The sequence below is a fragment of the Scardinius erythrophthalmus genome, assembly GCF_964197995.2.
Source record: "Scardinius erythrophthalmus genome assembly, contig: HAP1_SCAFFOLD_46, whole genome shotgun sequence".
Lineage (NCBI taxonomy): Eukaryota > Metazoa > Chordata > Actinopteri > Cypriniformes > Leuciscidae > Scardinius > Scardinius erythrophthalmus.
This window is the reverse complement of record NW_028296543.1, coordinates 385,440-413,397: the sequence shown is the minus strand read 5'-3', so window position 1 is coordinate 413,397 and position 27,958 is coordinate 385,440.

Genomic DNA, 27,958 nt, shown 5'->3' with positions numbered 1-27,958 from the left:
GTTGCAATATGGTTGCTAGGTGGTTCTAAATCGTTGCTAGGGTGTGAATACACAGTTACCATGGTGATATTTACAGACTGTTTTCCAACTGAAACTAATGAGCCAACCCCCATCTCTATACAATATTCTGATGCAGAGATGTAGGTCTTGTAAAATGGTTGCTAGGGTACTCTGTTTGGTTGCTATGGAGATGCTTGTCAGCTGCTAATGATGAAACTGCAAAGGCTTCTTGTCAGTATGAATGATATAAACCAACTCCCATCTCTATACGATGTTCTGATGCAGAGATATACGTTTTGCTAAACGGTTGCTAGGGTACTCTATTTGGTTGCTAGCGAGTGGCTTGTCAGCTGCCAATCATGAAACTCCAAAGGCTTCTTGTCACTATGAATGATATAAACCAACTCCCATGCCTCTGCGACATTCAGAATGGAAGATATGCCTCTTTGGATTTTGGTTGCTAGTGTACTCTGTTTGGTTGCTAGGGAGTGGTTTGGCAGCTGCCAATGATGAAACTCCAAAGGCTTCTTGTCAGTATGAATGATATAAACCAACTCCCATGCCTCTGTGACATTCAGAATGGAAGATATCCCTCTTTGGATTTTGGTTGCTAGGGTACTCTGTTTGGTTGCTATGGAGTGGTTTGGCAGCTGCCAATGATGAATTTCCAAAGGCTTCTTGTCAGTATGAATGATATAAACCAACTGCCATGCCTCTGTGACATTCAGAATGGAAGATATCCCTCTTTGGATTTTGGTTGCTAGGGTACTCTGTTTGGTTGTTATGGAGTGGTTTGGCAGCTGCCAATGATGAAACTACAAAGGCTTCTTGTCAGTATGAATGATATAAACCAACTCCCATGCCTCTGTGACATTCAGAATGGAAGATATCCCTCTTTGGATTTTGGTTGCTATGGTACTCTGTTTGGTTGCTATGGAGTGGTTTGACAGCTGCCAATGATGAATTTCCAAAGGCTTTTGTCAGTATGAATGATATAAAACAACTCTCATGCCTCTGTGACATTCAGAATGGAAGATATGCCTCTTTGGATTTTGGTTGCGAGGGTACTCTGTTTGGTTGCTATGGAGTGGCTTGTCAGCTGTCAATCAAGAAAATCCAAAGGCTGCTTGTAAGTATGAAGGATATAAACCAACTCCCATGCCTCTACGACATTCAGAATGGAAGATATCCCTCTTTGGATTTTGGTTGCTAAGGTCCTCGACAATGGTTGCTAGGGAGGGGCTTGGAAGTATTGAGGTGATTCATGATTGGCTGTTTGCTGCCCCGAGTCAAATGAGACCACCCCCATGTTTCTATGACAATTCAGTCTGGAGATATCTCTTTGAACTCTTTCAATGGAAGTCTATGGAACTTGTTGCTAAGGGGCTCTAAATGGTTGCTAGGGCGTGGCTTGATAGCTTCACAATGATCCTGAGAGACTGATTGGTCGTCTGAGTAAAATGAGCCCTCCTCCTTGTCTCTATGACACTGTGATCCAGAGCTACGTTCAATACAAATTCCCTATGCAATTTACCATAGTAGGAAAAACATGTGTGTTTCACGGGACGTTCCTTCCCCATAGTAAGTTAATGGGGCAACTTTGGGCATCTCCAGCCCCCCAGGGGTGCAACTTTTACCCCATTGTGAGGTATGTTCTTACAGAGCCTGTCAGCCTCTTCAAATGTGGCAAATCACACGTTTCTACGAAATCCTCGCTCAGAGCTACGTGTGGTCAAAGTTCGTCGCAATGTTAAGTCAATGGGACTTTTTTGGGCGCTTTTTTCGCCCTGGGGCGAACACCGCACCCCCGATCGCTTATAAAAGTCATAGCACACCTCTCCTTAATGAGCCGGTCGATTTGACACCTCATTCATGGGTCTGAGACAAACGGTGCGGGGCGAGTTACGCGCCAAACTTTGTCCAGAATAATAATAATAACTAGAATGTACATTTCCTGAAGAAAATGTGAAGTGGTGCTTGCAGTGGCAAAACTCGCCACTCGGTTGCTAGGGTGTTGTACATGTTTGCATTCGAGCCAACAACCATGTCTGTACGATGTTGTGGAGCTGAAATATGGCTTCTATATGTTGCAATATGGTTGCTAGGTGGCTCTAAATGGTTGCTAGGGTGTGAATACACAGTTACCATGGTGATATTTACAGGCTGTTTTACAACTGAAACTAATGAGCCAACCCCCATCTCTATACAATATTCTGATGCAGAGATGTAGGTCTTGTAAAATGGTTGCTAGGGTACTCTGTTTGGTTGCTATGGAGATGCTTGTCAGCTGCTAATGATGAAACTACAAAGGCTTCTTGTTAGCATGAATGATATAAACCAACTCCCATCTCTATACGATGTTCTGATGCAGAGATATACGTTTTGCTAAACGGTTGCTAGGGTACTCTATTTGGTTGCTAGCGAGTGGCTTGTCAGCTGCCAATCATGAAACTCCAAAGGCTTCTTGTCACTATGAATGATATAAACCAACTGCCATGCCTCTGCGACATTCAGAATGGAAGATATGCCTCTTTGGATTTTGGTTGCTAGGGTACTCTGTTTGGTTGCTAGGGAGTGGCTTGTCAGCTGTCAATGATGAAATTCCAAAGGCTTCTTGTCATTATGAATTATATAATCCAACTCCCATGCCTCTGTGACATTCAGAATGTAAGATATGCCTCTTTGGATTTTGGTTGCTAGGGTACTGTTTTTGGTTGCTATGGAGTTACTTGGCACCTGCCAATGATGCAATTCCAAAGGCTTCTTGTCACTATGAATGATATAAACCAACTCCCATGCCTCTGTGACATTCAGAATGGAAGATATCCCTCTTTGGATTGTTGCTGCTAAGGTGCTCGACAATGGTTGCTAGGGAGGGGCTAGGAAGTGTTGAGGTGATTTATGATTGGCCGTTTGCTGCCCTGAGTCAAACTTGTGTTAACCCCATCTCTTTATGATGTTGTGATGCAGAGATATAGGTCTTGCAAAATGGTTGCTAGGGTACTCTGTTTGGTTGCTAGGGAGTGGCTTGGGAGCTGCCAATCATGAAACTCCAAAGGCTGCTTGTCAGTATGTATGATATAAACCAACTCCCATGCCTCTGTGACATTCAGAATAGAAGATATCCCTCTTTGGATTGTTGTTGCTAAGGTGCTCGACAATGGTTGCTAGGGAGGGGCTAGGAAGTGTTGAGGTGATTTATGATTGGCCGTTTGCTGCCCTGAGTCAATCTTGTGTTAACCCCATCTCTTTATGATGTTCTGATGCAGAGATATAGGTCTTGCAAAATGGTTGCTAGGGTACTCTGTTTGGTTGCTAGGGAGTGGCTTGGCAGCTGCCAATCATGAAACTCCAAAGGCTGCTTGTCAGTATGTATGATATAAACCAACTCCCATGCCTCTGTGACATTCAGAATAGAAGATATCCCTCTTTGGATTGTTGTTGCTAAGGTGCTCGACAATGGTTGCTAGGGAGGGGCTAGGAAGTGTTGAGGTGATTTATGATTGGCCGTTTGCTGCCCTGAGTCAAACTTGTGTTAACCCCATCTCTTTATGATGTTCTGATGCAGAGATATAGGTCTTGCAAAATGGTTGCTAGGGTACTCTGTTTGGTTGCTAGGGAGTGGCTTGGCAGCTGCCAATCATGAAACTCCAAAGGCTGCTTGTCAGTATGTATGATATAAACCAACTCCCATGCCTCTGTGACATTCAGAATAGAAGATATCCCTCTTTGGATTGTTGTTGCTAAGGTGCTCGACAATGGTTGCTAGGGAGGGGCTAGGAAGTGTTGAGGTGATTTATGATTGGCCGTTTGCTGCCTTGAGTCAAACTTGTGTTAACCCCATCTCTTTATGATGTTCTGATGCAGAGATATAGGTCTTGCAAAATGGTTGCTAGGGTACTCTGTTTGGTTGCTAGGGAGTGGCTTGGCAGCTGCCAGTCATGAAACTCCAAAGGCTGCTTGTCAGTATGTATGATATAAACCAACTCCCATGCCTCTGTGACATTCAGAATAGAAGATATCTCTCTATGAATTTTGGTTGCTAAGGTGCTCGACAATGGTTGGTAGGGAGGGGCTAGGAAGTGTTGAGGTTATTCATGATTGGCTGTTTGCTGCCCCGAGTCAAATGAGACCACCCCCATGTTTCTATGACAATTCAGTCCTAAGATATCCCTTTGATCTCTTTCAATGGAAGTCTATGGGACTTGTTGCTAAGGTGCTCTAAATGGTTGCTAGGGCGTGGCTTGATAGCTTCACAATGATCCTGAGAGACTGATTGGTCATCTGAGTAAGATGAGCCCTCCCCCTTGTCTCTATGACACTGTGATCCAGAGCTACGTTCATTACAAAATCCCTATGCAATTTACCATAGTAGGAAAAGCATGTGTGTTTCACGGGACATTCCTTCCCCATAGTAAGTCAATGGGACAACTTTGGGACGCTCCTGCCCCCCAGGGGTGCAACTTTTACCCCATTGTGAGGTATGTTCTTACAGAGCCTGTCAGCCTCTTCAAATGTGGCAAATCACACGTTTCTGCAAAATCCTCGCTCAGAGCTATGAGTGCTCAAAGTTCGTCGCAATGTTAAGTCAATGGAACTTTTTGGGGCGCTTTTTCGCCCCTGGGGCGAACACCGCACCCCCGATCGCTTGTAAAAGTCATAGCACACCTCTCCTCAATAAGCCGGTCGATTTGACACCTCATTCATGGGTCTGTGACAAACGGTGCGGGGCGAGTTACGCGCCAAACTTTTGTCCAGAACAATAAGAAGAAGAAGAAGAAGAACTAGAATGTACATTTCCTGAAGAAAATGTGAAGTGGTGCTTGCAGTGGCAAAACTCTCCACTTGGTTGCTAGGGTGTTGTACATGAAGATATCCCTCTTTGGAATTTGGTTGCTAGGGTCCTCTGTTTGGTTGCAAGGGAGTGACTTGGCAGGTGCCAATCATAAAACTCCAAAGGCTGCTTGTCATTATGAATGATATAAACCAACTCCCATGCCTCTGTGACATTCAGACTGGAAGATATCCCTCTTTGGATTTTGGTTGCTAGGGTACTATGATTGGTTGCTAGGGAGTGGCTTGGCAGCTGCCAATCATGAAACTCCAAAGGCTTCTTGTCAATATTGAATTATATAAACCTTCCCCCATCTCTATACGATGCTCTGATACAGAGATATAGGTCTTGCTAAATAGTTGCTAGGGTACTCTGTTTGGTTGCTAGGGAGTGGCTTGTCAGCTGTCAATGATGAAATTCCAAAGGCTTCTTGTCATTATGAATTATATAATCCAACTCCCATGCCTCTGTGACATTCAGAATGTAAGATATGCCTCTTTGGATGTTGGTTGCTAGGGTACTCTTTTTGGTTGCTATGGAGTTACTTGGCACCTGCCAATGATGCAATTCCAAAGGCTTCTTGTCACTATGAATGATATAAACCAACTCCCATGCCTCTGTGACATTCAGAATGGAAGATATCCCTCTTTGGATTGTTGTTGCTAAGGTGCTCGACAATGGTTGCTAGGGAGGGGCTAGGAAGTGTTGAGGTGATTTATGATTGGCCGTTTGCTGCCCTGAGTCAAACTTGTGTTAACCCCATCTCTTTATGATGTTCTGATGCAGAGATATAGGTCTTGCAAAATGGTTGCTAGGGTACTCTGTTTGGTTGCTAGGGAGTGGCTTGGCAGCTGCCAATCATGAAACTCCAAAGGCTGCTTGTCAGTATGTATGATATAAACCAACTCCCATGCCTCTGTGACATTCAGAATAGAAGATATCCCTCTTTGGATTGTTGTTGCTAAGGTGCTCGACAATGGTTGCTAGGGAGGGGCTAGGAAGTGTTGAGGTGATTTATGATTGGCCGTTTGCTGCCCTGAGTCAAACTTGTGTTAACCCCATCTCTTTATGATGTTCTGATGCAGAGATATAGGTCTTGCAAAATGGTTGCTAGGGTACTCTGTTTGGTTGCTAGGGAGTGGCTTGGCAGCTGCCAATCATGAAACTCCAAAGGCTGCTTGTCAGTATGTATGATATAAACCAACTCCCATGCCTCTGTGACATTCAGAATAGAAGATATCCCTCTTTGGATTGTTGTTGCTAAGGTGCTCGACAATGGTTGCTAGGGAGGGGCTAGGAAGTGTTGAGGTGATTTATGATTGGCCGTTTGCTGCCCTGAGTCAAACTTGTGTTAACCCCATCTCTTTATGATGTTCTGATGCAGAGATATAGGTCTTGCAAAATGGTTGCTAGGGTACTCTGTTTGGTTGCTAGGGAGTGGCTTGGCAGCTGCCAATCATGAAACTCCAAAGGCTGCTTGTCAGTATGTATGATATAAACCAACTCCCATGCCTCTGTGACATTCAGAATAGAAGATATCCCTCTTTGGATTGTTGTTGCTAAGGTGCTCGACAATGGTTGCTAGGGAGGGGCTAGGAAGTGTTGAGGTGATTTATGATTGGCCGTTTGCTGCCCTGAGTCAAACTTGTGTTAACCCCATCTCTTTATGATGTTCTGATGCAGAGATATAGGTCTTGCGAAATGGTTGCTAGGGTACTCTGTTTGGTTGCTAGGGAGTGGCTTGGCAGCTGCCAATCATGAAACTCCAAAGGCTGCTTGTCAGTATGTATGATATAAACCAACTCCCATGCCTCTGTGACATTCAGAATAGAAGATATCCCTCTTTGGATTGTTGTTGCTAAGGTGCTCGACAATGGTTGCTAGGGAGGGGCTAGGAAGTGTTGAGGTGATTTATGATTGGCCGTTTGCTGCCCTGAGTCAAACTTGTGTTAACCCCATCTCTTTATGATGTTCTGATGCAGAGATATAGGTCTTGCAAAATGGTTGCTAGGGTACTCTGTTTGGTTGCTAGGGAGTGGCTTGGCAGCTGCCAATCATGAAACTCCAAAGGCTGCTTGTCAGTATGTATGATATAAACCAACTCCCATGCCTCTGTGACATTCAGAATAGAAGATATCCCTCTTTGGATTGTTGTTGCTAAGGTGCTCGACAATGGTTGCTAGGGAGGGGCTAGGAAGTGTTGAGGTGATTTATGATTGGCCGTTTGCTGCCCTGAGTCAAACTTGTGTTAACCCCATCTCTTTATGATGTTCTGATGCAGAGATATAGGCCTTGCAAAATGGTTGCTAGGGTACTCTGTTTGGTTGCTAGGGAGTGGTTTGGCAGCTGCCAATCATGAAACTCCAAAGGCTGCTTGTCAGTATGTATGATATAACCAACTCCCATGCCTCTGTGACATTCAGAATAGAAGATATCTCTCTATGAATTTTGGTTGCTAAGGTGCTCGACAATGGTTGCTAGGGAGGGGCTAGGAAGTGTTGAGGTGATTCATGATTGGCTGTTTGCTGCCCCGAGTCAAATGAGACCACCCCCATGTTTCTATGACAATTCAGTCCTGAGATATCCCTTTGATCTCTTTCAATGGAAGTCTATGGGACTTGTTGCTAAGGTGCTCTAAATGGTTGCTAGGGCGTGGCTTGATAGCTTCACAATGATCCTGAGAGACTGATTGGTCATCTGAGTAAGATGAGCCCTCCCCCTTGTCTCTATGACACTGTGATCCAGAGCTACGTTCATTACAAAATCCCTATGCAATTTACCATAGTAGGAAAAGCATGTATGTTTCACGGGACATTCCTTCCCCATAGTAAGTCAATGGGACAACTTTGGGACGCTCCTGCCCCCCAGGGGTGCAACTTTTACCCCATTGTGAGGTATGTTCTTACAGAGCCTGTCAGCCTCTTCAAATGTGGCAAATCACACGTTTCTGCAAAATCCTCGCTCAGAGCTATGAGTGCTCAAAGTTCGTCGCAATGTTAAGTCAATGGAACTTTTTGGGGCGCTTTTTCGCCCCTGGGGCGAACACCGCACCCCCGATCGCTTATAAAAGTCATAGCACACCTCTCCTCAATAAGCCGGTCGATTTGACACCTCATTCATGGGTCTGTGACAAACGGTGCGGGGCGAGTTACGCGCCAAACTTTTGTCCAGAACAATAAGAAGAAGAAGAAGAAGAACTAGAATGTACATTTCCTGAAGAAAATGTGAAGTGGTGCTTGCAGTGGCAAAACTCGCCACTCGGTTGCTAGAATGTGGTACATGATTGCATACGAGCCAACAAACATGTCTGTACGATGTTCTGGTGCTGAGATATGGCTTATTCATGTTGTTCAGGTGGTTGCTAGGGTGTTGCTAGGGTGTTTTGTGTGGTTGCTAGGGCGTTGCTAGGCGGTTGCTATGGTATTGCTAGGCGGTTGCTAGGGTATTCTGGGTGGTTGCTAGGGCGTTGCTAGGCAGTTGCTAGGGTGTTCTGGGTGGTTGCTATGGTGTTGCTAGGGTATTCTGGGTGGTTGTTAGGGCGTTGCTAGGCAGTTGCTAGGGTGTTCTGGGTGGTTGCTAGGGTATTCTTGGTGGTTGCTAGGCAGTTGCTAGGTGGTTGCTAGGGTGTTCTGGGTGGTTGCTAGGCAGTTGCTAGGTGTTCTGGGTGGTTGCTAGGCAGTTGCTAGGGTATTCTGGGTGGTTGCTATGGTGTTGCTAGGGTATTCTGAGTGGTTGCTATGGTGTTGCTAGGCGGTTGCTAGGGTATTCTGGGTGGTTGCTATGGTGTTGCTAGGCAGTTGCTAGGGTATTCTGGGTGGTTGCTATGGTGTTGCTAGGGTATTCTGAGTGGTTGCTATGGTGTTGCTAGGCGGTTGCTAGGGTATTCTGGGTGGTTGCTATGGTGTTGCTAGGCAGTTGCTAGGGTATTCTGGGTGGTTGCTATGGTGTTGCTAGGCGGTTGCTAGGGTATTCTGGTGGTTGCTAGGCGGTTGCTAGGGTATTCTGGTGGTTGCTAGGGTGTTGCTAGGCAGTTGCTAGGGTGTTCTGGTTGGTTGCTATGGTGTTGCTAGGCGGTTGCTAGGGTATTCTGGGTGGTTGCTAGGGCGTTGCTAGGCGGTTGCTAGGCAGTTGCTAGGTGGTTGCTAGGGTGTTCTGGGCAGTTGCTATGGTGTTGCTAAGCAGTTGCTATGGTGTTGCTAAGCAGTTGCTAAGGTGTTCTGGTTGGTTGCTAGGCGGTTGCTAGGGTATTCTTGGTGGTTGCTAGGGTGTTGCTAGGGCGTTCTGGGTGGTTGCTATGGTGTTGCTAGGCGGTTGCTATGGTATTCTGGGTGGTTGCTTGGGTGTTCTGGGTGGTTGCTAGGCAGTTGCTAGGGTGTTCTGGGTGGTTGCTAGGGCGTTGCTAGGCAGTTGCTAGGGTGTTCTGGGTGGTTGCTTGGCGGTTGCTAGGCAGTTGCTATGGTATTCTGGGTGGTTGCTAGGGCGTTGCTAGGCAGTTGCTAGGGTGTTCTGGGTGGTTGCTAGGGTATTCTTGGTGGTTGCTAGGCAGTTGCTAGGTGGTTGCTAGGGTGTTCTGGGTGGTTGCTATGGTGTTGCGAGTGGATGCTATGGTATTCTGGGTGGTTGCTTGGGTGTTCTGGGTGGTTGCTAGGCAGTTGCTAGGGTGTTCTGGGTGGTTGCTAGGGCGTTGCTAGGCAGTTGCTAGGGTGTTCTGGGTGGTTGTTTGGCGGTTGCTAGGCAGTTGCTATGGTATTCTGGGTGGTTGCTAGGGCGTTGCTAGGCAGTTGCTAGGGTGTTCTGGGTGGTTGCTAGGGTATTCTTGGTGGTTGCTAGGCAGTTGCTAGGTGGTTGCTAGGGTGTTCTGGGTGGTTGCTATGGTGTTGCGAGTGGATGCTAGGGCGTTGTTAGGCAGTTGCTAGGGTGTTCTGAGTGGTTGCTAAGCAGTTGCTAGGTGTTCTGGGTGGTTGCTAGGCAGTTGCTAGGGTGTTCTGGGTGGTTGCTAGGGTATTTTTGGTGGTGACTAGAGCTTTTCTAGATGTTGCTAGGGTGTTCAGGGTGGTTGCTAAGGTATTTTTTGTAGTTGCTATGGTGTTACTAGGTGGTTAGTAGATGGTTACTATTAGATTTTTCATAGAGTTCTTAAAATATTTAATAACAAATGGCTTCAGTACGGCACGAGGCCTGTGGCCTCGTGCCTATAGCCGAATATGCACAAGCATGGAGCAATATCACAAGGCTACGAGTGTGATATTGCTTTAAAAAATGTAAAAACAATTTTTTTTAATTATTTATTGGTTTAGGGTGGTTGCTAGGGAGCTCTTAGTGGTTGCTAGGGTGCTGAAACTGGTTGTTAGAGTGTGGCTATGAAGAATTTAGGCCATTACTTATTGGCTGCTTGATAATATAAATCCTCTGAGGGAGAGAGAGAGGGAGAGATGCAGGGGTGTCAGGCCCTTTGGAGTCTGTGTGTGTGAAAACGGCAGTTGGGATTCAAATATTTTTAGAACTCCCAATGTAAAGTCAATGGGACTTTTTTGGCCGCTTTTTCGCCCGCTGTGCGAACATCGTACACCCGATCGCTTAGAAAAGTCATAGCACACCTCTCCTTAATGAGCCGGTCGATTTGACACCTCACTCAGGGGTCTGAGACAAACGGTGCGGGGCGAGTTTCGCGCCAAACTTTGTCCAGAATAATAATAAGAAGAATAATAAGTATGCAAGAGAACACTAATGATGCCTTGCTTTCAGCAAGCACCATTAACTAGAATGTACATTTCCTGAAGAAAATGTGAAGTGGTGCTTGCAGTGGCAAAACTCGCCACTGGGCAGATGCTAACACAATTAACATGTTGTGATACCATGATATACCACGTTTTAGCATTATTTACCACGATTTACCATATTTCTAAGATGATTTACTACGATTTACCACATTCCAGCATGATTTACTATGATTAACATGTTGTTAGAATGATGCTAGCATGATTAGCATGTTGTTAATATGATTAGCATGATGCTAGCATGCTTTTAACAAGATGTTAGCATGATTAGCATTTTGCTAGCATGTTTTTAGCTAGATGCTAACAGGATTAGCATGTTGCTAGCATTATGCTAGCTTGAATAACATGTTGTTAACATGATGCTAGCTTGATTAGCATGTTGCTAGCATGATGCTAGCTTGATTAGCATGTTGGTAACATGATGCTAGCATGATTAGCATGATGCTAGCTTGATTAGCATTTTGGTAGCATGATGCTAACATGATTAGCATGTTGCTATCATGCTTTTAACAAGATGTTAGCATGATTAGCATTTTGCTAGCATGATGCTAGCTTGATTAGCATGTTGGTAGCATAATGCTAGCATGATTAGCATGTTGCTAGCATGATGCTAACATGATTAGCATGTTGCTAGCATGATGCTAGCTTGATTAGCATGTTGCTAGCATGATGCTAGCTTGATTAGCATGTTGCTAGCATGATGCTAACTTGATTAGCATGTTGCTAGCATGATGTTAGCATGATTAGCATTTTGCTAGCATGTTTTTAGCTAGATGCTAACAGGATTAGCATGTTGCTAGCATGATGCTAGCTTGATTAGCATGTTGCTAGCATGATTAGCATGTTGCTAACATGATGCTAGCTTGATTAGCATGTTGCTAGCATGATGCTAGCTTGATTAGCATGTTGCCAGCATGTTTTTAGCAAGATGCTGTTGCCAGGTGGTTGCTAGGGTGTTCTGGGTGGTTGCTATGGTGTTGCTAGGCAGTTGCTAAGGTGTTCTGGGTGGTTGCTAGGCAGTTGCTAGGGTATTCTTGGTGGTTGCTAGGGCGTTGCTAGGTGGTTGCTAGGGTGTTCTGGGTGGTTGCTATGGTGTTGCTAGGCAGTTGCTATGGTATTCTGGGTGGATACTAGGGCATTGCTAGGCAGTTGCTAGGGTGTTCTGGTTGGTTGCTAGGTGTTCTGGGTGGTTGCTAGGCAGTTGCTAGGTGTTCTAGGTGGTTGCTAGGCAGTTGCTAGGGTGTTCTGGGTGCTTGCTAGAGTTTTTTGTGGTTACTAGAGCATTTCTAGACGTTGCTAGGGTGTTCAGGGTGGTTGCTAAGGTGTTTTTGTTAGTTGCTATGGTGTTACTAGGTGGTTGGTAGTTGTCAAATATGGTTACTATGGAGTTTTTATAGAGTTCTTAAAATCTTTAATAACGAGTGCCTTCTGTACGGCACTCGGCCTGCGGCCTCGTGCCTATGGCCGAATAGGCACAAGCATGGAGCAATATCGCAAGGCCACGAGAGTAAAATTGCTTTAAAAAATAAAAAAAATAAAAAAAAATGTTTTTTTTTGGTTTAGGGTGGTTGCTAGGGAGCTCTTAGTGGTTGCTAGGGTGCTGAAACTGGTTGCTAGGGTGTGGCTATGAAGATTTTAGGCCATTACTTATTGGCTGCTTGATAATATAAATCCTCTGAGGGAGAGAGAGAGGGAGAGATGCAGGGGTGTCAGGCCCTTTGGAGTCTGTGTGTGTGAAAACGTCGGTTGGGATTCAAATATTTTTAGAACTCCCAATGTAAAGTCAATGGGACTTTTTTGGCCGCTTTTTCGTCCGCTGTGCGAACATCGTACACCCGATCGCTTAGAAAAGTCATAGCACACCTCTCCTCAATGAGCCGCTCGATTTGACGCCTCACTCAGGGGTCTGTGACAAACGGTGCGGGGCGCATTACGCGCCGAACTTTTGTCCGGAATAATAAGAATAAGAATAATAATAAGTATGAGCAATAACAATAGTGATGCTTTCAAAAAAGCACCACTAATAATAAGTATGAGCAATAACAATAGTGATGCCTTGCTTTCAGCAAGCACCACTAATAATAAGTATGAGCAATAACAATAGTGATGCCTTGCTTTCAGCAAGCACCACTAATAATAAGTATGAGCAATAACAATAGTGATGCTTTTAAAAAAGCACCACTAATAATAATAAGTATGCAAGAGAACACTAATGATGCCTTGCTTTCAGCAAGCACCCTTAATAATAAGTATGCAAGAGAACACTAATGATGCCTTGCTTTCAGCAAGCACCATTAATAAGTATGCAAGAGAACACTAATGATGCCTTGCTTTCAGCAAGCACCATTAATAAGTATGCAAGAGAACACTAATGATGCCTTGCTTTCAGCAAGCACCATTAATAAGTATGCAAGAGAACACTAATGATGCCTTGCTTTCAGCAAGCACCATTAATAAGAAGAAGAAGAATAAGTATGAGCAATAACAATAGTGATGCCTTGCTTTCAGCAAGCACCACTAATAATAAGTATGAGCAATAACAATAGTGATGCCTTGCTTTCAGCAAGCACCACTAATAAGTATGAGCAAGAGAACACTAGTGATGCCTTGCTTTCAGCAAGCACCACTAACTAGAATGTACATTTCCTGAAGAAAATGTTAAGTGGTGCTTGCGGTGGCAAAACTCGCCACTCGGTTGCTAGAGTGTGGTAGATGATTGCATACAAGCCAACAAACATGTCTGTACGATGTTCTGGTGCTGAGATATGGCTTATTCATGTTGTTCAGGTGATTGCTAGGCAGTTGCTAGGGTGTTCTATGTGGTTGCTAGGGCTTTGCTAGGTGGTTGCTAGGGTGTTCTGGGTGGTTGCTATGGTGTTGCTAGGCAGTTGCTAGGGTATTCTGGGTGGTTGCTAGGGCGTTGCTAGGCAGTTGCTAGGGTGTTCTGGGTGGTTGCTATGGACTTGCTAGGCGGTTGCTAGGGTATTCTGGGTTGTTGCTAGGGCGTTGCTAGGCGGTTGCTAGGGTATTCTGGGTGGTTGCCAGGGCGTTGCTAGGCAGTTGCTAGGGTATTCTGGGTGGTTGCTATGGTGTTGCTCGGCGGTTGCTAGGGTATTCTTGGTGGTTGCTAGGGCGTTGCTAGGCAGTTGCTAGGGTATTCTGGGTGGTTGCTATGGTGTTGCTAGGCGGTTGCTAGGGTATTCTGGGTGGTTGCTAGGGTGTTCTGGGTGGTTGCTAGGCGGTTGCTAGGGTATTCTTGGTGGTTGCTAGGGCGTTGCTAGGTGGTTGCTAGGCTGTTCTGGGTGGTTGCTATGGTGTTGCTAGGCGGTTGCTAGGGTATTTTGGGTGTTTGCCATGGTGTTGCTAGGCAGTTGCTAGGGTATTCTGGGTGGTTGCTAGGCAGTTGCTAGGGTATTCTGGGTGGTTGCTATGGTGTTGCTAGGTGGTTGCTAGGGTATTCTGGGTGGTTGCTATGGTGTTGCTAGGCGGTTGCTAGGGTATTCTGGGTGGTTGCTAGGCAGTTGCTAGGTGGTTGCTAGGGTATTCTTGGTGGTTGCTAGGGCGTTGCTAGGTAGTTGCTAGGGTGTTCTGGGTGGTTGCTATGGTGTTGCTAGGCAGTTGCTATGGTATATTGGGTGGATGCTAGGGCGTTGCTACGCAGTTGCTAGGGTGTTCTGGGTGGTTGCTAGGCAGTTGCTAGGTGTTCTGGGGGGTTGCTAGACAGTTGCTAGGGTGTTCTGGGTGGTTGCTACGGTATTTTTGGTGGTTACTAGTTGCTATGGACTTGCTAGGCGGTTGCTAGGGTATTCTGGGTGGTTGCTATGGTGTTGCTAGGTGGTTGCTAGGGTATTCTGGGTGGTTGCTATGGTGTTGCTAGGCGGTTGCTAGGGTATTCTGGGTGGTTGCTAGGCAGTGGCTAGGTGGTTGCTAGGGTATTCTTGGTGGTTGCTAGGGCGTTGCTAGGTAGTTGCTAGGGTGTTCTGGGTGGTTGCTATGGTGTTGCTAGGCAGTTGCTATGGTATATTGGGTGGATGCTAGGGCGTTGCTACGCAGTTGCTAGGGTGTTCTGGGTGGTTGCTAGGCAGTTGCTAGGTGTTCTGGGGGGTTGCTAGACAGTTGCTAGGGTGTTCTGGGTGGTTGCTACGGTATTTTTGGTGGTTACTAGAGCGTTTCTAGACGTTGCTACACAGCAAAATATCCAGTGTAGTTTAGAGTTGTTTTTATGGTGTTAATTTTTCAGAGTTAAAAAGTGTTGATTCTGGTGTTGATTTGAATGGCATCAACACTTGTAGAGTAAATCAGTGGTCAGAGTCAGCGTCATTACAGCGAGTTGACATAATTTACACTGGTGATGAGTTGATCCAATTTCCGGTCCTTGCACATTATTTCCTTTTTGTTTAATGGCGGACGACCACGAGGAGAGGAGCGTTCAAACAGGTATAATAGTTTATAACCAGTTTATTTTTTACCAATTTTCATGTTTAGTTTACATTTCTCACCATTCAGAATAATATTACGTTTTTCAACATTGCCTGAGTAACGTTATTTCCTTTCAGATAACACGACAGACCACCGATCTCGAGGCCGTTTTGATTGTTCGTTGGCAAACTGAGGTAAGAGTTGCATAGTTTATGTTAGTTAGCTGTTTTAAGCTTAAGTTTTCTTATATTTTAGAGTCAGGGAAAGATAACGGTTATTTCTGTGATTTTGCTTAACTGTTAAATTAACACAAATGTACGTAACGTTAGCCCTGTATGAGTCCACATTCCCTTTCTTAGGGCTCACGTTATTTGTGCTGCCAAATAAGGCACTGTAATGCGTTTTTATCTCCAATATTATTATCGTATAACTGTGTATTGTTCCAAATAATCTCTGACTGACGCGCAAATCTTTATTTATTTAAAAAAAAAAAAATGTACGTTGACCTTGAACGCGCAGCTTCGAATGTTAAAGGAAGTATAGCGATTACTCTTGTCTGCAAGGTAAAATGCAACGGTAAATGATCAGATAAGCAAGAAGCATTTTGCTCAACTTTCTGCCAGCATATGACTGTTTGCTCTGCATGTGTGTTTGACGTGCACGCTTAAAGATGAACTGAACTGGAATTTTGAGTAAAGGTGATATAACAGATGTTTTTTATTTATTCTCATTGGTACAATTTTTAAAGTGGCAGAATTTGTTAAAAAGGATAAAATGGTATGTTGAAAATGTTGTTGTTGTTACACGGGCGCCGCCATGTTGGATTTCAACATTCGGCAACGTCACTGGAATGGTAAGCTACTCCGTTGCTAACCAACACTAGCAGAGCAGCCATTGCATGCAGCCCCTGGATTTCGAGTCCGTAGTGAGCATTTTTTAGCGACAGACTATTTAGAGAGTTGTACTTTCAATACAACCGGTTCACTGGTGAGGGTTAGGCTAAACCTGAGGCCATTCCGTCAATGTTAAACTTTTCAGGCTGTAGTAGCCTACAGGGCAGACCGATAGACCAATGGCAAGTACTAACACCACCGATGCTATCTATGTTACCGCAGAGACAGGGCGCTGAAACGCGCACGTCAAGGCAGAGGACAGAGAAGTATCCCAGATAGCAATTACATGTGGGCCACATGTGGGTATTATCTGGCACATATGGCCTAGATGTGGCATGGCTGAACAGATATGGGCCAAATCGTAGCCATATTTGTTTTGCCATAACTTTAAAATCTGCGGGAAATGCTCTCTTGGTTCACAACTGATTTTGAGGTATATGGCCCAGATAACAACGAACACATGAGGACCATATGTGGTTGAGCTATGGCACACAGTGAGAAACACCGACTTGTGGTAAACATTTGGCTTATACGTGGAAAAACACAGGAATAATGAAATCAAGTGCGGCAAACATCCGCCGTTCCACACCTCAGGTTGCTCTGCATCTTCCCTCCTATTGGTGGAGTGAGACTACGGCGCGAGTTTGACTGCGACGCTGGCCAGCTGACGCCTTTTACTCTGCTTTCCTCACGACTGTGTACATTCAGGTAAGTGATGTTTTGGCATTTTAAAGTCATATAAATGAAATATACAGCATTATGTGTCAATATTGCATGTTATTATGCGTTTAGTTATTCGTTCCATCGAGGAAGGGGTTGAACTAGCTAATATTTTCTTCAGTTTACTGCTATAACTTACAATAAAGTTTAATGTAACTTAACCGTTAACTTAGGCTATAGCAGTTCGCTGGTTTGCCGTTTTAAATTAAGATGTTTTTGTTTATAAATCAACAGCTCACTGTCGTACACAATAAAATAGTATAGTTTGTCATTGTGTTGTAGCCTATTTGTGAATTAAGGCGACGCGGTCCCAATGTCGGTGTTGGTGTTACTGTTTGTCAGAAAACCTAAATCCTAATTTGTGTTCACAATCATTCAACTAATCATAATAATATAAAAACGACAAGAATAAACACATTAATACGTGTGCATTATTGTATGTATCTTTATTTAACTCTGAAATGATATTCAACCAAGACTTTTTCTCATGACCTTTCCCTCTTTAAAATTAAAGTTGTAATGTTAACGTTAGGCTATTAGTGTCAAGTCACAATACCAAAATTATGACTTTCGATACAATACCTGAACATTAACATGAACTAATAATGAACTGCACTTCTACTGCATTAATATGTGTTAATGTTAATTTCAACATTTACTAACACATTCAATATAAAAAAATTGTACTTGTTAACTTTAGAATGCACTGTGAACTAACATGAACAAACAATGAATTGCTGTATTTCTGTTAACTATCAATTAATTGAGCAGCCATTCACTGCCATTATAAAGCTTGGAAGAGGCAGGACATTTTTATAATTACTCTAATTTCTCACGATATAGTTTATATACCATGCTATGGTATACTGTCATACCACCCAGCCCTAATGTGTGGTATGGGTGGGGCAATGACAATAATTTCCATATTAAAAACCTAGAAAATATGGTTTCAGATGGAGTAAATAATAGTTTATAGTTCATTTTTTTATATAAAAGCACTTTCATTTTAGGGTGGGGGTGGTCTATTTAAATGCATATTTCAACCACTTACACAATGTTTTTTTTTTTCGTATCAGATTACCTATGTGGGTTTGGTTGGTGGCTTTGACCTGGATAACACCGTGTGGAGAGTGCTAAAAGGCACTTTTACAACTGCTGTGGCACGTTATGAATTGGAGAGAAGTCAATGGGAAGATTGGTGTCCAACGCCTGGTCATAAAGGAAGTTGTCATTGGTGAGACCTTTTTTAGAAGTCACTTTTATTTGTATTGCACTTTGCACAATTCACAACTTTTCAAAACCGCTTTACAGAACATTGTATTTTTATTTCTGTTATCTCAGTATCGAACCAAACAACTTTTTTTGTCATTACCTGATCACATCCGTGGCTCACTTAAGTGACTGAATTTTTTTATTTAGAAGTTTTATGTTTTGTTTTTAAAGAAAGTTATTTTTTATATATTGCGAATCATATTGTTTCAATCATACATTTTAAAGCTGTAATCACAATATAAGATTATCATTCTGTCAAAGTCTCATACCAGCGCATGCCTACAACTATCTGTATTTAGTTCATTATCACTGTGTATTTAAAAGGTTAGTTTACCCAAAAATGACAATTCTGTCAGTAATTACTCACCCATGTTGTTCCACCCCCGTAAGACCTTCGTTCATCTTCGGAACACAAATTAAGATATTTATGATGAAATCTGAGAGCTGTCTCACTCCTCCATAGGCTTCTCTGTTATTGAAACTTGCCAGCCCAGAAAGTTAGTAAAGACATTGTTAAAATAGTCCAAGAATACAGTGGCTGAACCTTAAGTTTATCAAGTGTCGAAAATACTTTTTGTGCGCAAAACAAGCTAAAATAAAGACTTTATTCAACGTAGTGTAACAGCACAGCGCTTCTGTGTTGTACGTCAGAACGTAGGCTCACGACTGGCCAGCATCCCTCACATTACCAGCGTCGGCCAATAGTGAGTCTATGACGTACAACCCAGGAGTTGGAAAAACTTGAGGGTAATTACAGATAGAATTTTCATTTTTGGGTGAACTAACCCTTTATGTTCCTCCTTGCATTCAGTACTTGGCACATTATTGTTTGTGTGTTTCTGCTTCCAAATTGTCTCGCATCATTGCAGATTATTTTGTGTTAGTAAAAACACTTATTTTTGTAGACTCTGTCTTTGGACTAAAACATGACATTAATGCTATCTGTGTTGGTGTGTTTTTACATTAGAGTGTGCATGTCTTTTTTTAAAAAAAGAAGCAGAATACATGCAGTGCTGTAAATTTTATCCGGTTGTTGGTGCAAAAGTATTCTAAAAATCGAAATAATTTGTCATAAGGAATTACGGTATAATTCTGGCCCACATATTGAAAAATACAATTTGCAATTCCTTTTGAAAATTTACTGGAAAAAAACTTTCATACACTGGTAATTCAGAGGTGTTTAATTTGTTAATAATTGCAATTAAAATATTAAAGGATATTTACATTAATGATTTTTTGTATTATCCTGCAGCTCTAGCTTCCAGGTTGTATTGCTACTAACATTATTTAAATTCTTCTTTATTGCAGGTGCAGTCAGGCAGAATCCCCATACTAGAAAAGGTCAACGCATTGCCGACCGTCATTGGAGACTTCTCTGCACATCAACACACTTCTCAACTCTTTACCTTTCAAGTTTGCTTTAACTTTCTCAATTTCTCTTTAAAGTTCTCTTTACCAACTGTGATTTATTTGTATTACTCTCATTGGACTAATTAAACATAACATTAATACAAGCTTTGATCGAGTGTTTTGAACTTTGTTGTAAAAAATTAGCTTTGAATGCTATTTATATTATTAATTTGTATTCTTGAATGTTTTCAACTGAATTCTACTTAAAATAAGTACAACTGAGTAGCTGTAATTCTATGTATTCTTAAATGTTTTCAACTGAATACTACTGTAATTATTAAATTCAACTCTGTTGCTGTAATTATATTTATTTTGATAAATGTTTTCAACTGAATACTACTGTTATTATTCAACTCTTGCTGTAATTATATTTATTTTTATGAAATGTTTTCAACTGAATACTGCTGTAATTAAGTACAACACTTTAGCTGTAATTATTTAAATGCTTGTCAAAATAAATAGTTTTGAGTCCATTTGTTGTTGAGTGTTTAATTTACCTGTGAGTTAAGACTTTAAATACTGTCAGCTGCATGTGGGCCACATAAGGGCCGTTAGATTTTAACAGAACTCAACCGTACTAAAGTTGCATACCAGGCCCACATATGGGCCACATGAATTTGTAGTATTTGGCTCATGCTTTGGTGGAGTTATGGCAGTCCTTTGGCTCAGTTCTGGCAAAGGAGATGTGGGCCATATCTGGGCCGGCAAACACAAACTAATCTGGGCCACAGCTCAGCTGTTTATCTGGCCCACTTCTGTGCCAAAGCTAATTTGCTGACTGGGATGTTAACTGTTATGATAGCAAGTTATAGCAAGCTAAGCAAAGGGCTGGATGTAAGGTTGTCACATACACAAAACATGTACATATTCACTTACACGCACATATAACGTGTAACGTTAGGCTTTATAGCGTTCAACAAAACTGAGACACTCATTAATTGAAATTGAGTAACAAAATCAAGCTAGATACCAAACGATCCAACCTAGGGAAAGAGCTAGCAGCTAACGTAAACACGTTGGAAGCACTTTTGTCAAACTCCACAAGCTAGCCACCACTCCGACCATATAAACTGTATGACTCGTCTCGATAATAATGCGTTTACTAGCTGCTAATTAAACCACAGCAGGTCTGTAAACATATTCCAATGTCCTACCCATCCTGAAGCTAGCTGATGTCATCGTCTCAGGGCACATTGTTGATACAGAGGGAGTTCACTTTTTTTTTTTTTTTTACGTTTCTTCATTCGGATCCATTTGCGATCCATTCCACTCTGAATAAACAAACAACGCAGTTTACATGCTTCATCCTTGTTGCATTATTCATTAAGATAATAATTAATAAATGCACGCACAATTATCCGTTAACTTGATAAATGTTGCAGATATGTTTTATGCACAAACAGATGCCTTTCAACGTGCACAATTCAGAAGTAAATGAATGTGCAGCAATTTGTACAAATAGAGAGTCTGTAAGCCTACTATACGTGCTGTAGCCATTAAATAAGCTCATTCAGTTTCATTAAAATATTATTATTTATTATTATTATTATTATTATTATTATTATTATTATTTTCATCTATGTTGAATATAAAAAAGTTAACAGCATGAGTAAGACAGTCTTCTGCCCTCGGTTGAGTGTGTGTCTACTCAGCCTATGCAGCGAGCTAAACATGCAGTAAAGAAGGTGGTTCCAGGAACGACAAGACACAGTTTTCCTCTTAAGTGTCTTTACTGAAGACCTCTCTCTTTTCTGACTTTTTTGTAAAACTGTGAACATACAAACAAATTGTATTTAAAATACATTATTTAACAAAATACATTATTTAACAAACAAAATGCATAGATGCAAATTTTAATACTGCAAGTGACGAGAATTCAAAATAAGAATCACAAAATTACAGTTTACAAATAATTCAGGTTGTATCGTATGCCACCATGTGGTAGCAGAATATACTGCAGCTAATTACAGTTTCAGAGCACACGTTTATAGGCAATGCAAAACTGTTCAACATATCTGTGATCCCAACATTTTTTTACTGATAACTGTAGAATAAAGCTGTAGATTTATTTATCTTCTCACTATTCTGTAAAAGTATAACAGCTCTTACTCTTTAATTAACAAACTCAACAAGCCTTGGTTCAAAGCTACACTGAAACCCAAAACCTCTGATTTTACATTTATAACCTGTATGTACAACCTGACGATCTGGATAGTGAGAAAAAAGTGCTAACATAGGCTTATATATGATATTGTGCATCCACATACACCCACATGGAAGCTAGCAACATTAATTAGACTTAGATCACAAACAACTTTTGTTAATAAGAATTAAAATAACCTCTTAAAGAATGAGAACAATATCGACAACTAATTACTTACAGATTATGGCATATCAACACCTCTGGACATTCTCACCGCGTGTGACAAACTTTTTTTGCCTGCCCCCTCAACACTGAGCGCCGTCTCGTGCACGCAATGTAAAACAGAAGAAGAACCCCAAAACTCTAAAAGAGATACTGACCCCTAGTGGGAAAATAAAGAAATGCACTAGATAATTAATGCAATACTATTGAAACATAGAGGGACAGAACACTCCCCGCCTGACATCTGTAGAATGTCATCCATAACTAGCATAGCAAAGTACCCGATTCTAAGCACTGTCCTTAGACACCAATAATACAACCTCACTTATAGTTCTTACGTAGCATCGGAGTTCACCCTTGCGGAAAATCTTAACCTCTATTTTCCTGACAAGTCCATCCTCGCTTGGGAAGATTTTGGTTATGAGTCCAAGTGGCCAGTTGTTCCTATGTTCAAGTGCCTCCTTTAGTAGAACAACATCTCCTGTTTGTAGATTTGGCTTTACAGTTTTCCATTTTCGGCGGTTCTGAAGTCCTGAGATATATTCCCTTTGCCATCGGCTCCAGAAAACATCGGCAAGGTATTGTACGCGTCTCCATTGTGCTTTGAAAAGATCCCTGCTTTCAAACTGACCTGGAGGGACTGGTGGGGTTGCCACCTTTTGTGTAAGTAGCATGGCAGGGGTAAGAATGGCTGGGTTTTTTGGATCTGTGGAAACTGCTGTGAGCGGACGTGCATTCACTATAGCAGTGACTTCAGCCATTAATGTCACTAAAATCTCATGAGTAAGTTTTGCATTTTTATGTTCCAGGAGCATTGCATCGAGGATTTTGCGTGACCCCAATCATGCGCTCCCAGGAGCCACCCATATGCGATGCATGTGGGGGGTTAAAATGCCATTTGCAGCCTGAGACTTTGAGAAAGCTGTGAAGTTTGTCATTGTGACAGCCCTGTTTGTCTATTTGGAGTTCTTTGCAGGCGCTCACAAAATTCGTCCCACAATCGGATCTAAGAAGTTTGACTGCACCCCTGATGGCAAAGAAACGACGCAGGGCATTGATGAATGATGATGTGTCCATTGATTCTATTGTTTCAATATGAATGGCGCGTGTGCTCATACAGGTAAATATGACTGCCCATCGCTTAGCATCCGACTGCCCCCCACGTGTTTTTCTGACCATGACAGGCCAGGGGCCAAACACATCGAGGCCTACATGCGTGAACGGAGGGTCCGTGGACAACCTGTCCTCTGGTAGCTCAGCCATGATCTGTTCCTGTTGTCTACCCCTTAGTTTACGGCATGTGACGCAGTTGAATATCACTCTGCTTATAGCTCTTTTGCCTCCCACAATCCAAAAACCTGCAGACCTGACTGCTCCTTCAGTAAAATGTCTACCCTGATGACATACTTTCTCGTGGAAGTGTTTTATAATGAGCTGGGCAAGGTGGTGCTTTCCAGGGATGATCATGGGATTTGTTTCGTCCGATGTTAACTGTGCACGTTTTAGTCTCCCACCCACTCTGAGGATCCCATTATCGTCGACCATAGGGCTTAGCTTGCTAAGTGGGCTTGAGTTTTTTAGAGGGAGACCTTTTTCAAGTTGTCTTATGTCCTCTGCATAAACTTCTCTTTGAACAGTGTGAATGATAGTGCTCTTTGCTAGGTCGAGCTGTTTTTCAGCTAAATGTTCATTACAGCTGTGCCAGCCATGACAGGAGCTCTCTATGTTCGGCTTGAATGACTGGGCAATGTGTTGGAGTTTGGATATAGCTTTAAGTAGTACATTCCAATTTGAAAACCTTTCAAATCTGACACTACTAAGTCTATCCTCTGAGAGAGTGGTGGCACAAGTAGTGACCTCAGGTCGCAGTTCCTTGTCAGTCTCTGGGTCTACAAGATCAAACAACTCTGCCTGCGCTTGACTTTCTCCTGAACTGGAAAGGAAAGCGGGTCCACTGATCCATGTGGAGTTAGAGAGCTGCTCAGCGGGTAGTGCTCGTGTGGCATGATCAGCAGGATTTAAATGAGTGGGCACGTAATGCCATTGGTGAGCTTGTGTGAAGCGCCTGATACGTTCCACTCGGTTATGCACATAAACATGAAAGCGTCTCTTTTTGTTAAAGATGTAACCGAGCACTACCTTGGAGTCTGTGTAGAAGTTCACCTGTTCGACAGCGATGTCTAGCTCCTCCAGGACTAACTCGGCCACCTCCACAGCCAGGACTGCTGCGCACAGTTCAAGCCTAGGTATGGTGATGTCTGGTTTTGGGGAAAGCCGAGCTTTGCCGAGAAGGAAACCCACTTCACTGTGACCATCTTTATCTGTGAGTTTGAGGTAAGCAACAGCGCCCACTGCCTTAGTGGAGGCATCACAAAAAAACATGGATCTCCTTAGTTAGAGCTGCAGATAGTGGTATTGAGGTGTACATTCTGGGGATTGTAAGTTGTTGAAGATATTTGAGGGAGTCTTTCCATTGTCGCCACTGTTCTAATTTGTCTTTAGGCAGTCCGGTGTCCCATTCGCAAATGTCAGTGGAAATGTCTCTCAGTATGGTTCTGCCTTCTACAATGACTGGGACAGCAAAGCCAAGCGGGTCGTACACACTATTAATGACTGACAGCACTCCCCGTTTAGTGAAGGGCTTTTCATTGACTGTTACCTGAAATTTGAACAGGTCTGTGGACAGATCCCAGCCCAAGCCTAAGCTGCGCTGCATGGGTGGGTTAGTCTGCCCGAGGTCAAGGCCCTGCATGTCCGTTGCAAGGTCCTCACTTGGAAAGGCACTTGTGATGATAGGACAGTTGGACGAGATTTTGTGCAGGCGTATATTACACTGAGCCAGCATCTTCTGAGCTCTACAGAGAATGTCAATGGCCTCATCGGCGGAAGAGAATGATTTCAGTCCATCATCTACATAGAAGTGACGCTCAATAAACTCTCTCGCATCACTGCCGTATTCCCTTTCTCCCTCCATCGCTGACCGTTTCAGTCCATAGATAGCCACTGAAGGGGAGGGGCAGTTCCCAAATACATGTACCCTCATCCTGAATTCCTGCACTTGTCCATCCAGATCATGGTTTTTGAACCACAAGAAGCGAAGGTAGTTGCGGTGGTCTTCTCTGACTAGAAAGTTGTGGAACATTTGTTCCACGTCTGCCATGACTGCGTATGGGTCAGACCTGAAACGCATCAAAACTCCCACAAGAGTGTTATTGAGATCTGGCCCTTTTAGTAGCACGTCATTGAGAGAAACATTACTGCATTGAGCACTCGAATCGAAGACCACCCTAATTTTCCCTGGCTTTTGATGGTGGTAAACTCCAAAGCTAGGGAGATACCAGCATTCTTGGTCTGGAGTAAGATCCGGAGCTGGTTCGGCGTGGCCCTAACTGAAGATTTTATCCAAAAATTCAACATAATGCTCCCTCATTTCAGGTTTCCTTTTCAACGTTTTGCGGAGCGACATTAAACGACTGAGGGCCTGGTCCCTGTTGTTGGGCAAACGCTGCCTGGGGGTGCGGAATGGGAGAGGAGCTACCCAATTATTCGCATCATCTTTTGCAAAGTCTTTGTGCATAATGTCCAAGAATAAAGCATCTTCTGCTGAAAGTGCCACTTTGTCATCATCTGCTGTTTGATGGAAAATGTGTCTGCCCAATTCCACTTGTGTCTTAAGTGTATGACAGCTTTCTGTGTATTTGTCTTTGATATATATTTTGTTTTCACAGGGGCTGAGGAAAGTAGGGCGGCCGTTGCTAAGAATGTTTGTCTTACAAGCGTTCACTGTGGGTTTGTGGGCACCTGAGAGGCAGACCTCACCTATAACTACCCATCCCAAATCAAGGCGTTGAGCATAAGGCGCACTGTTTGGACCATTCACCTGAGTGCGGACCTTGTGAGCTTGAATGATGTCCCTGCCCAGGAGGAGAAGAATTTCTGCTGATGGGTCCAGAGGAGGAATCTGCGAAGCAATTGCCTGTAGATGAGGGTGAGCCGTCGCCGCCTCAGAGGTTGGAATCTCGTCCCTGTTATCTGGAATCTGATCACATTCTGTTAGTATGGGCAGCAGCATGGACACTTTTCCATTTACATCCTCAATCACAAAGTCACTCGCTCTGCGACCACCAGTCTCTGATAAACCAGCACATGTTTTCATGGTGTATGGTAGTATGGTACCCTTTACATTGAACATGTCAAAGAAGGCAGACCTGGCTAAGGATGAATTGCTTTGATCATCTAACATGGCGTACATCCTCCTTTTCTCTTCAGGGGATGTGCGGGGGTAAACGTTGACTAAGCAAATCTTAGCGCAGGATTTACCTTTGAGGCCTTGGCCACACACTTCTGTACAACTGGTTGTAGTTACAGAGCTTGGGGAATCGGACTCCCCGCCGTGGCTCTGAGGCAGATGGATAGAGTCTTTAGGTGTCCACGGAGGTGGACCAGCATGCATGGCGGACACGTGCACATCACTATTACATTCTGAGCATTGGATAATGGCTCTACAGTCCTTAGCTCTGTGACTTGTGGAGGAACAACATTTATAACAAATAGAGTGTTCTTTGAGAATACCTTTTCTTTCGTCCAGTGTTTTTGACCTGAATCCCCTGCATTTTGCAAGTGAATGGGGCTTGTGGTGAATAGGACATTGCTTGTCTGGATTGAGAACGGATGTTTGAGCTGTGCTGTTTGTTTGACTGATATCTGTTTTATTCACTGCAACAGGAACTCTGTATCTGGCTGGTTTTACCACTGTCTTGTCAACTCTTGGAGCTACTATGTTTGAACTTTGTAACATAAAGCTAGGGTCTGTTTTCATTTCGGCATAGTCATTTACAAACTGAACAAAATATGAAAAAGGTGGGTAAACTGCACCATTTTCCTTTTTGTATTTTGTCCCTTGTTTCACCCATGACTCCTGGAGTCCGAAAGGGAGCTTTTCCACTATCGGGTTTATCCCCCTTGGGGTGTCAAGAAAGCTAAGGCCTGGCAGATAACCTTCACTTTGTGCATACTCTAACTCTAACAGAAGATCTGCAAGCTCTTGCAGCAGTTGAGTATGTTTATTGGATACCTTTGGAAAAGTCTGTAAGCGTTGGAAGAGTGATGCTTCGACAACCTCGGTAGAGCCATAACTCTTATCTAGCCGTTGCCACAAACGTTGGAGGCCTGCTTGTGGGTTGTTGACATGGACCGCCCTGATCCTCAGAGCGTGTTGAAGTGACTCCCCGCTGAGCCACTTGGTAAGAAGGTCAAGCTCCTCGCTAGGCTTGAGGTTGAGGCCTCCTATGGCGTTGAAGAAGATGGACTTCCAGGACAGGTAGGACTCAGGACGGTTGTCGAAAACCTTGAATCCCGCTGTCAGCATATCACGGCGTGCTAGATAGGCTGCTAGATCCGACAGTTCAGTCCGTGGAGTCGCTGAGGGTCTATGCTGGGGTGAAAAGTCAATTTTCATGTGTGTAGGAGGGGACGTCAGCCGTTCCCTGTCTACAAAATCAATGATATGTTCACCTGGAGAGGAAGCGACTGGTGTTTGGCTCGGTTGTAGATGGCAAGAGTCGTTATGACTGACCAGTTGTCCTGTGTCAGGCTTCTCTTCTTTCACTTGCAAACTGGAGTTGGCGAAGTGAGCATTTACATAATCTTGAGCACGTCTGATGGAAGGAGGCGTCTTTGGGGAGATGCCTTGCTCAATGAGGTCGATGGGGTGGTGCTCCTCGTCAGCTGCCGCTTCCAGGACATGAGCTGCAGCAAGCGCTGCTTCAGCCTCACCCTCCTTCTTCAGAGCGTTAAGCGTTGCCTCAATGCGAGCCTTCTCAACCTCCATGTCGATCTGGCGTTTGGCGTACTGTGCTCTGGTGCGGGCGGCTTCTGCTTCTGCTCGGGCTTGTGCTGCAGCTTGGCTGGTGGACGAACGGTGTGAAGAACGCGAGAAGCACTCCGACCGGGCCACCATCTGTGATAAAGGCGGTGTAGCTTCAGGCTGAGACATCTTGGGTGCTTGATAGGTAGATAATCTTTTTACTCTTCTGCCCTCGGTTGAGTGTGTGTCTACTCAGCCTATGCAGCGAGCTAAACATGCAGTAAAGAAGGTGGTTCCAGGAACGACAAGACACAGTTTTCCTCTTAAGTGTCTTTACTGAAGACCTCTCTCTTTTCTGACTTTTTTGTAAAACTGTGAACATACAAACAAATTGTATTTAAAATACATTATTTAACAAAATACATTATTTAACAAACAAAATGCATAGATGCAAATTTTAAT